A 17556-nucleotide genomic window follows, 5' to 3' on the forward strand; every position below is an offset into this window, starting at 1 on the left:
TATTTTACTGGCTGAATAATCATCACTCTAAACAGGTGAACTTCCAGGTCACTTTGTAAAGCAACAACCTGGACAAAATCAGAGTAAAGAAACAGGAACTAAACCAAATCATCCAGAAATCACTCAAGGTTAGAGGGCACTGTGGCTGGAATGTAAGCAAAACAAAACAAAGAGGGGAAAAAAGAAAAAGTAGAGGAGAAGACATGAGAAGAAAAGAAAAAATTGGGTCAGGTTGGTTTTTGTTGTTGGGTTTTGTTTGTTTGTTTGTTTGTTTGTTTGGTTTTGTTTTTTTTTTTAACAAATCTACAGGACTGCAGGCAAAACCAAGGAAAATTATGTTGCTCTTCCTGTGGAAAAATTATGAAATTCAGATTGAGAGAGTGTTCTGATCTGTCTGAGGTTGGCATTTTAATGGGGCTGGCTTCTCCAAGGCAGCCTATTACAGTCCCATTCAATAGTTCTAACCATTGTGGAAAAATGCCATGTGCCAACAGCTATTTTCCACAATTTTCTTCAGAAAATCTGAAAGAAATGCAGAAAATTGATTTGCAGCCCTGGCAGAGAGATAGAGAAACAGTAGCACAAAGCTGCAGGCCAGTAATTTATGTTTCGAATGTCACTGAGTGCTTTGCCTATAATTTCAAGGGAGAATGATAATAATTAAAAGCACAAACTCTCCAGTCGTTTCTTGCGAGGGAAAAAGCTGAATGTAGTAAGTGTAGGGATTTCTTTAAGTGCTTAACTTTTCCAGTGGAGGCTCAAAAATTAAATATAGTAATAATATCTGTCATCCAAAATTATCCCAACGAGCTTTCCAATGTAGACAGGGGAAGCACTTCAGGCACCACTAAAATACAGCCACCGCTTAATGAAACGTGGCAGCTGTTTAACAACAGGCAGCCATCCATTGGCCCCTTCAGCCCACAGACATGGACCAGCGGCCAAATGTTCCCCTGGGACACACAGAAGCTGTGTGCACTGTCACTGGGAGGGCAGGGAGGACTTGGTCATTCCAGCATGTCCCTACCCAGCACTGTGAAGGGTGCTGAAGAGACACCTGAGCCAGAGATGAATGAAGGTCCTGCACCATGGATAGCCAAGTGGACATGACATCTTGTATCAGGATTTGCTCATTTGGTTCTAGCCTGGGATCCCTTGCATGATACTGTGTTGTACCATGAAATGAGTTTTCCATGAGGAAGCAGTCTGTGGTAACATACAGAGCCAGCATAGAGACAAGAGTGTGAGGCAGAGTATCAGAGCAACCAGCTCTATTTCTGGCTTGAAGTTCATGAGATGTAACAGATGACCTCTACACACAACATTGGCTCCAAGTTAATGCCAGTGGTTGCTTGGAGTGTATATTCACTATGCACTGGTTACATATGGGGTACTTATTTGCATCTAAACCAAGCCCAAGCCTCTCCTAGGCTGGTTCTGTAGTTAGCCAGGAAAACTGGGCTCCAATTCAACTCAAGTTGCAGGCTACTTGCTTAGCTGTAGAGAAACAGGGAAAGAATCACTGCAGTTAAAAACAGTCCTCTAATGCCCTTCCTATATACAATTTCTTTGGCAGGGGACACAATACCAAACTGCAAACTATAGCTTACCATAGCTAGATTTCCACAGGAGTCTTCCATGGGAATCTCCAACTAAATGGCTGAATTGACCTCTATCCTGTATTTGGATAAAACTAAGTGTGCATGCTCCTGTGTGCATGGCTGTCCTAGTTTCAGCTGGGATAGAGTTAATTTTCTTCCTAGTAGCTGGCATAGTGCTTGGATTTAGTATGAGAATAATGTTGATAACACAGTGATGGTTTACTTGTTGCTAAGTACTGCTTATGCTAGCCAAGGACTTTTCAGCTTCCCATGCTCTGCCAGGTGCACAAGAAACTGGGAGGGGGCACAGCCAGAATAGTTGATCCAAAGTGACCAAAGGGCTATTCCATACCATATGGCGTCATGCTCAGTATATAAACTGGGGGGGGGGGAGGGGGTTGCCTGGGGAGCAGCGATCGTTGCTCGGGAACTGTCTGGGTATCCGTTGGCAGGTAGTGACCATTGTTCATCACTTGCTTTGTCTATCATTATTAATATTATCATTTTTATATTGTTATTATTATCGTTACTGTTTTACTTTATTTCAATTATTAAACTGTTCTTATCTTGACCCAGGAGTGTTTCTTACCCTTACTCCTCCGATTCTCTCCCCCATCCCATGGGGGTAGAGGGAGTGGGCGAGCGGCTGCGTGGTGCTTAGTTGCTGGCTGGGGCTAAACCATGACAACAGCCCAGGAGGCTGTTTGTTCACCCTGCAAATACAATGTACTGTCCTATCAGTGGGAGAAGAAACCCAGGCAACAAGTGAAATTGCAAAGGACACGTACAAGCCACATGAACATTTCCACTTACTATTGGTAAAGTTAATACAAATTATGTGTATGTACTGAAGAGCAAACTTTCTCTAGTCTGTAAATAGGGATAATTTCCTCTACAAATTATTTAATTTGCCAATAGTTCTAATCTACATAGCAAAAAATGCACTTGTAACTTTCCACATTCATTCTGACAATCATAGAGACATTTCTCAAGGCATTTATTACATCCCCTGAGAAAAAAAAAAAAAAAAGACTTACAAATAGTACTTTATAAACTTCAGAAAACTAAAGGAATGGTCCCATTTCAGTAGGTTATCTTAAAAGGAGAGCAAAAAACCAAATACTGTATTTATGAAAGAAATAAAATCCATAAATAGAAGAGAGATCAAAGAAAAAATTCTGGGCTGAGGAGGTATTTCAATTCTATTTTTCCAGCAATGTGCCCATTATATTCAGACTATATTTTGTCTAGATTTTTTCAAACAAAGTAAATCGCAGAATCTTTATGGGTACAGGAAATATCATTGCAGAGGTAAATGGCTTTCAGATATAAGTTTCTGACTGGGTAAACATTGACCCTTTGACCATTAAGCATTTGTCCACAAATCATAATATTTACTGAAATACAAAGGAGATGTATGTATTGCTACATACATTCCCCTTTTTGCAGCAGAAAATCCTCTTGACAGTGTCTCATTGATTATGAACAGGACAGGGTATAGTAAATTTGTGTATCAATGCTGCCCCCAAATGCTTTTTCTTCCTCTGGAATCTAAATCTTCATTAAAAAGAAAAATAATCTTTTACCTGTTCTTATAGGTATAAGATTAGGTATTCCTTTCATAAGAGGAAAATTTGGGGAAAGTGTTTAACTGTGAATGATATAATCTATGCCTGCCTGAGTTTGAAGAGAGCCTGAAGAAAAGTATAAATAACTAAGTCCTGTATTTATCTCAATCGGGCGGGAACTCACTTTGCTTCTTAGCAACACATGTAAGAAAGCGTAGGGTGATCTCACAAACAACTGTGCTGACTTAGAAATTCTCACTGGAAACATTTAGAAGGAAAGTTACCCCCAAGGATCACACTTTAAAGTTCCCAGCAGCTTCCCTGGATACATTTAGCTTTGTGGACAGGTAACACCAGCAAAAAAAAAAAAAAAACATTGGAAGGCAAAGCCCATGGAAAAGAATATCTGAATCTCCCTCCTATATATTACTAGGATGTTCTTGTGCTTTGCTGGACACAGTAATCCCATCCTAAAGTCCTAAATACTTGGTTAAAAGTAGATAATCCTAGCTAGGGCAAGGCCTTTTGCTCATTCTTGGAACTGACACACTCCTGAGAAGTGGCCTTTAGTACAAGTTTTCGATTGCACCAATGCAATTGCACCAATGCAATTGCACACATTGCTGGTTTAACTGAGGGCAGAATTTGACCCTCAAGCCTTGTTAGCTCCATGCAATGTCAGAGATCCTTTGACCACTGGGCCTATGTTCCAAGCTATGTTCCATGTTATTATATAATAAATATGTGATTAATGGTTACTAAGCATCACTTAATGAAACGTTTTCTTGCTTTTTGTATTGATATTACTGCATATCATTTGAACCTTGCATAATTAAATGCTACATAAAATATTCCAATACTAGTGATCCTGGGAGCATCTTTTTGAACACTTAGCAAACTTGTAACGGTTTGTCATTAACAAGCATGCCCTAATGTGACATTTCACTTCAGCAGCCTCTCTGAGAAGGTCTTTTTTTTTTTCCATTGCAGCAAGGAGTTGAAGACTGCATTATCCAGAAGAAGCAGGTGTTGCAGTGTTGCTCCCTGTGGAGGTTATTTCAATACCCAGACATCATTAGCACTGAGATACAGTACGTTGTAGTACTGTAAATGCGTCACATTGCACTGGCTTCCATGGTACTCTAGTGCATCTTGCCATGTATCATTGCGGGTTTCTGTCAGCAAAGGTTGTTTGAAAGGGAGGGACTAGTCACTGTAAGCAGGAACTGCAGAGCAAAGAGGAAGATTTTAATCTTCTTTTTTTTCTCATTTTATAGACATTCTCTTATTTGCACACACTTGGAATTGAAATAAAAGAAAAATACTGCAAATTCAAGAATCACTGGGTCCAGTTCAGTATAGTTGTATAAACAGCAATATTAGCTGAAAAAACCATATAAGTAATACTGAGTTACAATGTGTCTGATGGTACACCAGTGCTCCAATAGTTTCACCAGTGAAGTATTTAGCCCTGTTGTTGCATTGCCCTGTGGTTGGCTAATGATACCATTTCTGAGTAGGTAACATCCGACTGGGGAGGAGGTGTATGAGATATGGATGTAGGTGTCTGTGCAACCTCTTTCTTGCCATGTGAGCATATGGGAGAGGCTATACTAATTCTGGGGACCTGCAAGTCCCTTAAGCTCCTTGTCCCCTGAAAACCTGCCACAGTTTTACAGCACAGGTGCCCATCTTAGGATGACAGAATAATTCAGGTTGGAAAGGACCTCAGGAGGGTCTGCTAGATCAGACCAGGTTATTGAGGGCTTTATCCAGTTTTGTCTTGAAAACCTCCATGGATGGAGACAGCACAACTTCCCTGGGCAACCTGCTCCACTGCCTCTCTGTCCTCCTGGAGGAATGTGTCCTGCTGGAGACACCTTGTCCTGGTGCCAGTAAACATGCAGAGCAAGTAGAAATTACACCCTGAGTGAGTACAAAGTAATCATAGAATAATAGAATTGTTTAGGTTGGAAAAGACCTTTAAGATCATCCAGTCCAACCGTTAACCTACACTACCAAGTCCACACTAAACCAATCAAGGGTAGACTAGACTAAACCATGTCCCAGAGTGCCACGTCTACCTGTTTTTTGAACCCCTCCAGGGATGGGGACTCCACCACCTCTCTGGGCAGCCTGTTCCAATGCTTGACTACTTTTGTACAAGTGTGCAAGAAAAGCAGGGATGAATTAGAGGGGTTTGTCTACACTGCTGTCTTGGATTACACCTAACACAGAGATAACCTGATCTAGCCTTAAACCTGCAGCTGGTCCCCAGGCTCCTTAGCTGAGTGGGCACTGATAGGTTTTGGCTACAGACCCCTGTTGCTTAAGATATTACTGTTTTGGTTAGAATAACTACTTTGTTATTTGATTCCCTCTATCAAGGTGCCTCCTCCTTCATCACGTAAGTTAATTCCACTCATTTTTACACCCCTGAATAGCATCATTTACTGTCTCAGTTGAAATGAACAGTGAAGTCTCTCCACCGAATTAATCTGGGTTTGTGTAACTTTGTATGAAGTCTGGATTGATTTAATATAATCTAATGTCAGCAATGCATGAGGTACTGGATAGTCTTACTGTGCATGATGGAGTAGGAGCGTGTTGCTAATACAACAAGGAGGAAAACACAAACCTCTGGTATGTGGAAGTAAAAACAGGTAGAAACAGGTACTCTTAATAAAATAGTTCAGAATGACATGGTGCTTCAGGTCCATAACTGTAAATGTAAAATAAGAGAAGGCCCCTGCAGACACCCAGAGAGCTGACGGAGCAATCTGAGCTTACTCCAATCAACATCTGTTTTGGTGGAGCAGAACTTGCTTCTGCATTGTTACTACAAGTCACAGTTTACACAGCATGAAGTGTTTCAATTTCATAATGAGGTTTGCATTTGAATGTGGGTCTCTGGGAATACAAGAGGATAATTTTATCTAAACTGATTTATCCGCCTCTAACAATTTTACCCAGCAGGTCTCAGATGCCGAGTGGAGATTCACTAGTGGCTCTGCCTGTGTATTTGCAGGAGATGCCTTTTTTAATTCCTTAGCAATTTCTTTGTTACTGGAGGAGGAGAATGAAAGGCTGGCTGAATGGAGAGGCACGACCCCTGTGTCTTAATAAAATAAAATCCCCTGGGGTTGGTCCAGAGGTTATGCTTCCGTTTCCATGGGAGAGACCTGGATTAATTCCTGCTCTGGTCCCTTGCTCTGAGGACCAGCAGCAGTGGTGCAGGATGTTGCAGAGGTTTCGGGCAGCAATACTCAGCAATGACCTTTCTGATTGATTGCAGGGCAGTGTTGATGAGCCCCGGGGGGACCCAGCCCTCCTCAGCTGGGCAGCATTGCTGGAGGGGAGCAAGGAGAGATGACAGCCCAGGAGAGGGAGAGGGCTCAGGGCTCTTTCAGGGGCATAGGAGTTCTCAGGTTTCAAAAGCAAAAAACATATAAAATGACACACCCCACTGCCATAGCTAGGCAAGATGTGGGAAATTCAACAACATATTATTTGCTGGAAAGAAAATGTACTTTTTTTTTAAATGTGGCTCTCAGTGAAAACCACGTTTATAAAATTTCAAACAATGTATGTTTTGTGGTTGTTGGGACTGAGCACAGCACTCCTCACGGAGCTTTAAATCATTTCATATGAATGCAAAAGCCGTCTCTGCTTTGCTGAATCGAGAGATCTCCAAAAAAGCTTGAATGTGAAAAGAAAAGTAACAGCTGAAAATTCCAGCCAGCGGGTTTGAGTTTTCCAAGGCCTGTTTGCTTTGGCCTGCCTCTGCCATTCCTTTCTCTCTTTCTTTAGAAGTGTGAAACTGGTTGCTCGCTGGTATTTGTTCTGCGGTCTGCGCTAACTGTTCCATCTGTGTAAACTCCAACTTGCCAGCCTGGGAGTTTAACAACACTTTCCCTTCAGCTGGAAGGAAAATGAAAGTCCCGTTAAGTGGCACTTTGAAGCTTTGCAAAACACACTGCGCTGAGTTTGAACGTAGAGCGGGAAGGTCTGCTCCTGCCCGGGGCTGCTCCTTGCCATCAGCACAGGATCAGCCCCATGCTGGAACTGGTGGTGGGGTTTGGGGGACTGCACACACTCAAAGCACCTCCAGGCATGCTCAAAAGTGCATTAGCAAATAAAATAGCTAAAACCTTCAGAAACGCAAGGACAGCCACATCACCAAGTCACCTACATTTTTAGTAGTGGTATCTCTTTGTCACTAGTTACCAAGGCTCTGACCTGTGAAAGTATGCAGGTTCTAAACCAATCTATTAGGCATGCAAGTAGGAGTTAAATGCCTAAATATCTCAGTGGATCTGTTTTCTAGCTGGTGTCACACATTAGAATTGCTGGTTTTCTTGTCCTGGATGTCCAGCTTGCTCCTAAAGTGAGTCCAGTTACCCTCTGATCAACCAGTTCAACTCTGCCGAACATGATGAAAGCTTTGATTGCCTCTGATTTTTAGGATTGGGGATATTTCTATATTGGTATTGTCATTCCAGGTCACTACTATAATTGATATTTTATGTCTGTGTATTGCCAAACCTTGATTTAAATCTAAGTCCAGTTTCCAGACAACCTTTTTATCACTGACCAAGTCTTGGGGAGCGTAGGCTGAAAAGCAACAAGCTCCAGCACCCCGTTGGTGTGATGGAAGATGGACTCACTCTGCCATATTGGATTGACCTTGATGGAGGATAGATTGCATCCTGGCAGGGCTCCAAGTCCAGCTCTGATGGCACCTCTGTGTTGTTGGGCCAGTTCTAAACTAGAGTTAAGTCTGGCTCAGTTCTTGTTTAAAGATAAAATATAAAAAAATTCCCAATTAACTCTGCCTCAATGAGAATGCTCTCAGCCTTTTATTTACACAGAAAAGATGACTGAAATGCTGTTTTGCCTCCCATTTTCACACTGCTGTTCTTCTGACCTGTGGTGTGTATTTGTCTTTCCTTGTTCATCGGCCCTGCCTAGATCATACTCCAGAGCCCTGGACATACATCTGCCTTCTCCCCTTCCTCTATTTCATGTTGTTTTCTTTTGTTTCCTGACTGTGTGCTCAACGAGGTTATATTTTCAAAGCTATGTATGGCTTTTAGCTGCCTGAATCCTGTTACATCTAACAGAAGCTGTGCTGCTAATACACAAGTAATACTTGGAAAATGGGTAGTAATATTCAGGATCAGTTAATATCAGAATAGAAGAGGGGTGTTTCAGCTCAGAAAAACTCATTGCTGCTGAGAAAGCAGAATTCATCAGATTCTTCTAAAATAATGTTTCTGAACATTCATATGAACCCCCAACAGCTGTTGAGTCAAATCTTGTTTACTCCTAATCAAAAAATATACTGTTGTTTTTTCATAGAAAATTTAGAGGAGAGGGGATTGGAAGTGTTTTAAAGAAAACTACAAGTAACACTGGAAGTAAATGTATTTTTGAAGATGACTTTCAATAAATAACCAGCTTACTGAAAAATGCTTTTTCCTGAAATTCAAACCAAAAGAATCACTGAATGTTTTTTAGATTTGGCTTTCCCCTGCTGCCTTTTTCTGTTTAAAAACTGATTCTTTTCAAATACTTTTTACTTCAGCTGCAACATCTTACTTCTGCTGAAAATAAATTTCTATTGAAAAGTCCAACCAGCTTTTCTCTGTGAGGATTCAGGAGATCTCTTCAAGAAATTCTAGCAAAATATTCTGTCATGCAGTCTCTGCTGTAGGTAACTGGAGATATTTGTTCTCTGAAGAAATCTCCATTGCATAATGCAGACACCTTTCATTTTTCTGCACTCTAGCTCAAAAACCTGTACATGCCAACTTACTTCGAGCAAAGAAAAGTCAGTTGTACCTGTAGATTTGCATAAAATCAAATACCTTTGCATAAATCAAGCTGAAACTTCCTATATTACCTTGATCTTGAATGCGTATTCTGTTTTTCATGGTGGCAAGGGATGAGAGCCAGCAACAACCAGCTATAAGAGTGCCTATCTTAAACTCAGTCCTGCACTGAAGTGAACAGAGATCAATTCCTGAGTCTACCTGAATGCTCACAGATGTCAATGAGACCACAGTAGACAGTCAGTTCTGCTTCCGCTCAGCTCACCAGGGGGATGAGACTACTTTTTCCTCATTTTTTTACCTGTTCCACTGTGCAGAGCTCTACTGAAGTCATGGAAGCAAACCTGTAGGTGTTCAGAGGTCCACTGAGAATTCAGATTAAAGTATGCAAAACTAGGCTTTGCCAAGATCATCAGTAAATTAATGCACCTGAGATTTTTATACAATAAGTTCTAGTTCATTTAAGTTTACCCAAGGTGGGAGGGTCATGATGCATTGGGATCCAATTTTTTGTCTGATTTGATGAAGGTAGCAGAGAAAATTGAGTTTCTCCTGACTTTAGGAACTAAAGCCTTCAAATTAATTTCAAATTCCAGGAAATACCTAATAAAATCACTGCAGCTGGCACTGTTCAAATTGTCAATATATTCAAAAGCAATTTAGAAATGCCAAAGTGATAGCATGCTAGGCCAGCCTCTGCTACTGCTCTGAATCCACAGTGGCACCAAGTCCTGTGCTGGAAAGCCAAGGGGCCAGGTCATCTGCTCTCAGTGCTGACTGCTGGCAAATCTTTTTCTTAAGAAATCACCTAATCACTTAAGCAGCTCCAGACTGGCCCTTTAGATAGCCTGTGTGATTATTTTCACCCTTAAATCTACTTAAACATGAGACTTACAAAAAGTAACAAGTGATAGGAGAAGAGGAAATGGCCTCAAGTTGTGCCATGGAAGGTTTAGGTTGGATATTAGGAAAAATTCCTTCATCAAAAAGGTTGTCAAGCATTGGAACAGGCTGCCCAAGGAAGTGGTGGAGTCCCCATCCCTGAAGGTATTTAAAAGACATGTAGATGTGGTGCTTAGGGACATGGTTTAGTGGTGGACTTGGCAGTGCTTGGTTAACGGTTGGACTTGATGATCTTAAAGGTCCTTTCCAACCTAAATGATTCTATGATTCTATGATGGATCTTAAGAACAGATTCCTGCAAGGGAACCCTTTTCAGGGGGTTTGGAGAGGAAACATTTCATTTCTTATCACAACCAAAAATTTCTTTCAAACTCTGCACCTGGGCTGAGCAAGTCAGGCAGGATTAGCTCTTTGCAGAAAAACCCTTTTTAAACTACACAGAGAATTTAAGTAGTGCCTGGGCCTTTCAGTGGCTTCCTCCCTGCAGCGGCTTTCTGTGTATGCCACCATGGGGGGGTTAGCAGATGGCATAGCTAACAGTGTGAAACATTTTCATTTACCTGAATGCCTACCAGTTAGCTCTGAGAGAAACAACTGCTGTCAGCTCTGCTACTCTGAGTAAAAATTAGATTGCTTATCCAACCCCCTTTGCTTTGATCTGCCCTTTTTGGATATTGCTGCTGTCTTTACTCACAAGCAAAACATGCAGCAGAGACAACAGCATCAAACACCCCCAGCAGCACAGGTCACCAAGACAGCCTGTGCACAACTGTACACGGAAAGTTGTCTACCCGAGCTGCACACAAATCCCCAGCACACCACAAGTTAATGCACTGCTTATATCTATTTAAGTGTGCAAGGTAGGACCCCCAGGCTGGTGATCAGAATCAGGAGACACCAGAAAATGATAAGAGGAATCACCTGGAAACCCGCAAAATTTTACTGAGGGGGGCGGGGTTTGTTTAATTTTTTTTTCCTCTCCTCTCACCTCACTTGTTCCTCTGCTGTCTTTTTAGATCCATGTTTAGGTTAAAAACTAGCTGTTCTTCATTTCAGCATGTGCATACCAAATCACAGGAGTTACCATGGCAAAGGCCCTTCCTTTGAAGTCAGCAGCCAGACACTTTAGGGCACCCTCTCTGACTTCATGGCGGTGGAAAGTGTGGAGCTCTCACTTGTGCCTCAGTGCGGTGGGATGTGGGACAGCCTGGGCTGCCCTCTCTGCTGATGCTTTCTGGCTCTGCTGCAGCACATGCTGGTTTGTAGACTGCAGTGGAGCTGCTCTGTGGGCAGCTTTACCAGACATAGCTTGATGGAAGGTTTTGCAGAAGTATGGAGCCGTGATGGTCCTGACATGACAAATGCAAGCAAAAACAGCTCTTGGCCTGGGCACAGAAGCTGTTTATTACCTGCAACCATAACAGGCTTCAGGGGATGCTGTTCAGTGTCTGGCAGCACAGCTCGCAGAGCTGTAGAGCATGAGCTGCTCTACAGGAGGAGAGCAGATACTGTGTATGCCAGAGTTTGACCTTCCTCTCTTTCTGGAGCAAATCAGGAGAAATCCTACCAGGTCCATGGAGAACTTGGCTCCTAGTTTCTAGAAATGCTGCTCCAGCAGGAGTGAGCTGGTGTATTTGCACCTACATGAAACAGTCTTGAGATCTAACCCGTCCACTGCAAATTAAGCAATAGAGGTGTAAGATGGTGACAGGTCATAAACTCATACCTTTGATGCTATCAACCAGACCAATTTCTGCTCTAGTATTCAACAGGAGCTTTTGGAAGGCTGAGATAATGACTTGGAAATTGTAGCTGGCCTGAGCATAGCACAGTGAAATCTCTATCAGTACTAGCTGAGACCATGACACATTTAAACCACTTCAACAGCGTACTTATTTTATTATAATCTTGTAATAGCAACAAGGACCTCAGTATGGGGTCTTTCCTGAGCACTACAGATTGGCTAGGGTTAACAGTCCCCAGGATGCTGATCTTTCCAAGGGTGTGATGAAGATGTGGAGCCTTTTAAAAGGATTCATTACTGGCTACTGAAGTCTCCGTAAGACCTAGGCATGGTTTTTAATAAGCCAGGTCTGGCCCTCCATCACCCCATGCATTGCCTCTTAGCCAAAACTGCTTTCTTCTGGCATTTTTAGCAGTGTGTCTGTTCTCACTGCATTTGCTTCCTTTGCGGTTTTGTAGCATGTTGCCTTCCACGCTGGCAGGGCCAACATAAGGGGAAGTAGGTGGGGAAATGCCACTCCTGTTCCTCTGCCAAAAGCAGAGAAGAACTCTGCCTTCTATCTTTAGCTTGGGGGAAGCAGCATTCCCTCCTGCTTCCCTTTCCTGCTCCACTGTGCAGCGAGGGCTCCCCGGCAATTCAGTCCATTTCAGCTACATGAAGGGAGGAGTTGGCGGCAGTTGTTCAGCTTAGAGATGCTCAGTGGTTCTCCTTCTGCATGCCTGCCCTTGCCCTACAGAGTCTCAGGGCTTTTGCACCACAGTGTATGCAATAAGAATCAAGCCAGGGGAAGTGCACATAAACTTAAGACATAAATTAAAAAAATCTGCCTTTACAGAATGATTAAAAACAAGAGGCCATTTAAAAAGCTTTACCAGGATTTTGAAAGTATCAAGAACATTTTGGCACCTCTGCTGTCCATAGTACACTGTCATGGTCTATTTCTTGAGTCATTATGTGATGTTTTATCTCCTGGCTAGATAATTATCAGACAAATATCCCATAATGCAGAAACATCAAGTCATTATCAGACCCTGGAAGAAAAAAGTAAAATCAAACTAAATACAAAATACAGCAATAACCTACAAACAAGTGATCTGTCTGATACCATTCTTCTGCTGGAGGCATCTCCATTAAGTTCCAGTGACAGCAGATGGAAGGCAGGACGCAGAGAGACCTCTAGGAAGACTTCTTCGAGCCTGTTGAAGTTGCTTTTAACTACAATTACAAAGTCAATTAGAAAGTCATTTCAGCACTAATGAAACAACGAATGATTGATACTTAATGGTCTTGGCAGGCAATCCAGCCCAGTAAATACAGCTGAACAAAAAAAGGCAATTCAAAGTTACAAGATGTCAAAAGTTCAGATTTTGTGTGTGTGTGTGTGTGTGTATACATATGTATGTGAATGCATGTATGTTTTCCAAAATCAAAGAATTTCAGTTTGGGGTTGCAAATGAATATCTTAACAAGAGCTGAGTTCATACTCCCAGCCATTCCTGTGTAACCCATAATGTGCTCAGACTGGCATAGAACCATGGAATCATAGAATTGTTTAGGTTGGAAAAGACCTTTAAGATCATCCAGTCCAACCATTAACATAACATATCTGGTTCCAGATCCCAGGCTGGATTTGGAGCACTTCATTGTCCAGATCAGGTGTCAAGTGGTCATTTCACTTCTTCTCCAGGTAGCAGTGTGCTTTGTGCAGAAGTAGGGGTGAAGGAAGCGTAAAACCAGATATATTATATTATATTATATTATATTATATTATAGATAGATTATATTTCTCTATAAATACACACACACATATATAGATGTGTGAATATTTCTAGGTGCCTCTACCTTAAAGAGGTGATAGGTCAGTGCATTATCCTGTTCTCTTTCCTGTGGCTTCTATTGCTGTCTCTGGGTTTAAAAGAAATTGTTGTTGTGGTGTCTTGGCCTACAAATCTAATCCCAGATGAGATTAGAAATCCTCTCTGGAGCAGGAGAAGAATCCTAGAGGGGGATTCAGACTAAATCCAGCTGCTGAGATAAAGTGAGGTTTCTGAGCTTTGTCCAAACAGAAAATCTCAAATTTCAATCCTCGGAGTAGACAAGTTTTTCTTTCACTGTGGTACAGCAGCACAGAGTTGAGTGACTGCAGAGCACTCCAGCGTGAGTGAAGGCAGATGCCCAAAGCTAGTGCAACGCAGAAGAATTAAAAGAGCTGTAAGGAAACTGTTGCAGTACAAACTATTTGAGCAAAAACTCTTTAATGTAGATATGCTGTCCACACACAGATCCAGTTTAAAACTTAACACTAGAGCAGAGCTGCTTGCATGTTATAATTATGTCATAGAGGTTTGATTAGCAAGAGGAAATTCCTTAGTTTTCCTGTAATCCTAGTGAAACCTGATTGCAGCAAGTAAACCTTTTTGCAACAAAAATGAAAGTTCTGGGATCTCCTTTTCATTTCCAGTGAAAAATGCCAAAGGTCAGTTCATGCTGACAGTTACATCACTGTAAATGCAGGATAACTCCACTGGACATGGTAAAGCTTGCTCTTCTCCTGCAGCCTGTGGTGTGCTCAACCTGGCTATGGAGCTTCTCTAGTGTTTTTGTCTGTGATGATTGCGTGAAGATGCCAGGATCAGAGGCTATTACCTTTGGCCCTGTACACACACACAGACATTGTCTGAAGGAGTTTGACCTGCTCATTTTAACCATGCTTTATACTTCCCACCTGAGGATTTCAATGTGTGCTTTAAAGGTATGTTCATGGTGCCTAATTATCTCTGAGGCAATGACTTTCTTGAGGTCTTGGGTTCAGAAAAGTGACATGTCTGTGATCTGTGTGATCTGTGTGTGTGATGTGTGTGATCTGTGTGGGTATCATCACTGCCCACCCTGTGCTCTCTCCATCACTTCTGTGTCTTGTATCTCCTTTCTTTATGCAATTATGCAGAAAGGTGCAATTTAACTGCAAAAGAATAGCAGTGCACAGAGCAATTGGCCAGACTGAAACATTTACTGAAGGCCGTTTGCTTATAGCATCCTTTCATTCACCACAAGACCTTTTTTTTGTTTTAATCCAGGCATATGAGGGCTGCAGCTTACAGATGTTACAGGCTTAAGCTGCCCTGAGAACACACCACCTTCGTTACTCCTGGGACCCATGAGCTGGGTTTTTCTCATAATGCATTTGACTGTCTCTAGAGAGGCTGCTGTAAAATGATTGCTGAACCCATCTCCAGTTCACTCCTGCTAATTAAACACCTCTGGTTCAGTGCTCTCTCACTCATTTTCTTTTTTTTTTTTTTTTTTTTGCTAGTTCCAAGATGATATTATTTTTAGCTCTGGAGGGTTAAAGGGGAAGGGAATTGTGCCAGAATCAGGTTGTTAGGAGACGGGGAGAGAGGAAAAAATGCTGGGGGTGGGGGGAGATCTGCAATGATTAAAATTCCATCTAATAATAAGACAGAAAGCTCCGGTGCACAGGCCCTGCCTAAATTAAGCTCCTGAATTAGAAGCGCTTTCCAAAATTCCTCTCTAGACAATTTAATTAGGCGACAGGTATTTCTGGAGTCACACGGTGGTTCCATTTGGCAGTAAATAAAGACTCCAAGAATTTTTACCCTAGAATCCAATGAAGAAAACAAAACAAAACCTTCAGCAGGAGACAGAGCGGCGTGTTGTGAAATTGGCCTGGCTCCGTGCACCGTGGGCAAGCTCTGCCTGCAGCCGTCTGTCCCCTCCCTCCCTGTCTCACCCCCTGCCCAGCTCTGGTAATAAATAGTGTACCAGCACAATCCCGATTAGGGGGCCAGGAGGTTAATCTCTAGGTCGCTATCTGATAAAGTCCATATCCAGGCACCGTACTCCACAGCCTATTGATAATCTTGGGGCTTACTATTATTTAGTGTCAGTGCTGGATTGAGGTGTACAGTCTGCAGTCCTGGCACAAACGATGCGATCCATCTAAGTCAGCTTTGCTCTTTTCTTACGCTGTTCACCCCTGTCACTCCCCCTCCCTTCCCCCCCACCTCTCTGGTGCAGTGATTAAGGATGCAGGATCCCCAGCCCCTTGCGTCAGCACTGAGACCTCAGGAGAGGTGATGCTGTCATGTTAGAAAGTCTGGAGGAGGAGAGAAAGAGGGACTTGAACCAAGAGAAAACCCTTTTGTTTCCCCAAACCATCAAACCCTTTATTCCTCATTTATAATTAATAAATAATAATAATAATAATAATAATAATAAATAATAAAGTAATTACCTTTTATGGTGTAAATGATCTTTGTAACCCATGAAACCAAAACTTATACCTCTCCCTCCACAAAGTCTACCCAGATGCTGTGGTGCTGAAGAATGCATAGTAACACAACAAAAGAGATGCATTACTTTTACCTGAAAGGTATCACTGGTTTTATTTCAGACACAAAGACAAGTGTAACAATGTAGGCCATGTACTGATAGGGATAATGGGAATTTCTGGAATTGTCAGAAAATATTCCTTCCGGCCACACTGTTTTTCTCATCATCATCTTTCTACTGGCTGGTCTTGTACTAATTCTTCCTTAATTCCACTCCCAAACATTAGAAGCTGCCTTAACATTGTCTTGGAAACACTACATGTGTGAAAATATTCTTTAGATTTCCTTGGGGTGAAAAAGAGAAAAAATAAAAACGGGAGTTGTCAACACAGTGTCCAAGCTGTAGGCACCCAGCTCCCATGAAATATCGATCTGTGTGACATCACTAAGTGACTTCAGAAGTTCCTACTGCAGAGTAATGTCTTCACCAATATCAGCTTTTCCAATATCAAGGGCTGGACGGACAGACAGGCTGAGCAACCCTAAATTCAAATTAGGCACTCAGAATGAGTGGAAATTTGGAAAATTCTTCAGGATTTTTAGTGCATGAGAGTCAACTCAATGCTCATGGGAAGAGTGCTTGTTTCTCATGTGGGTGTTCTAACCTTTAGCAAACACGGTCTCTAGTAACTACCAGCTATTGCCAGGAAGAATTGCCTAATACTTCAGGAAATGGCATGGGTTTTCATTCCCTGAGCCAGACACCCTGGCCTCTGAGTAGCCCTGCACCTTTCTTCTTGAGCAGCTGTCTGAGTGTCCAGGTTAGGACGGTGTTGGGGATAAAGCAACAGTTTTTGCACCAGGCTGGAAGAACAGAGGGTATTTCAATTTACCCTTGTTAGTAGAGAACTTTGAAATTATTCAAATGTATCTGTGTTCCCATTTAACATATAATAATGATTTCATTGAAATCTGAAGGGATTCTTCTAGTTGCAAGAGTTATTACCCCATGTTAATTAAATATCTATTGAAGATCATGGAACAGATAGTCCTAGAAGCTATGCTCAAGCACATGGAGGACAGGGAGGTAATTTGAGACAGCCAGCACAGATTCACCAAGGACAAGTCCTGCCTGACCAACCCAGTGGCTTTCTATGAAGGAGTGACTGCATCAGTGGACAAGGGAAAAGCAATGGATGTCATCTACTTGGACTTCTGTAAAGTGTTCGACACAGTCCCCCACAACATCCTTCTCTTTAAATTGGAGAGATACAGGTTTGATGGGTGCACTGCTCGGTGGATAAGGAACTGGCTGGATGGTCGCATGCAGAGGGTCGTGGTCAATGGCCCAATGTCCAAATGGAGACCAGTGACAAGTGGGGTCTCTCAGGGATCTGTACTGGGACTGGTGCTATTTAACATCTTCATCAATGACATAGACAGTGGGATCAAGTGCACCCTCAGCAAGTTTGTAGATGACACCAAGCTGAGTGGTGCAGTTGACACGCCAGGAGGATGAGATGTCATCCAAAGGGACCTGGACAAGCTGGAGAGGTGGGCCTCTGTGAACCTCATGAAGTTCAACAAGGCCAAGTGCAAGGTCCTGCACCTGGG

This window comes from Pelecanus crispus, chromosome 14 (genome assembly GCF_030463565.1).
Source record: "Pelecanus crispus isolate bPelCri1 chromosome 14, bPelCri1.pri, whole genome shotgun sequence".
NCBI classification, from domain to species: Eukaryota; Metazoa; Chordata; class Aves; order Pelecaniformes; family Pelecanidae; genus Pelecanus; species Pelecanus crispus.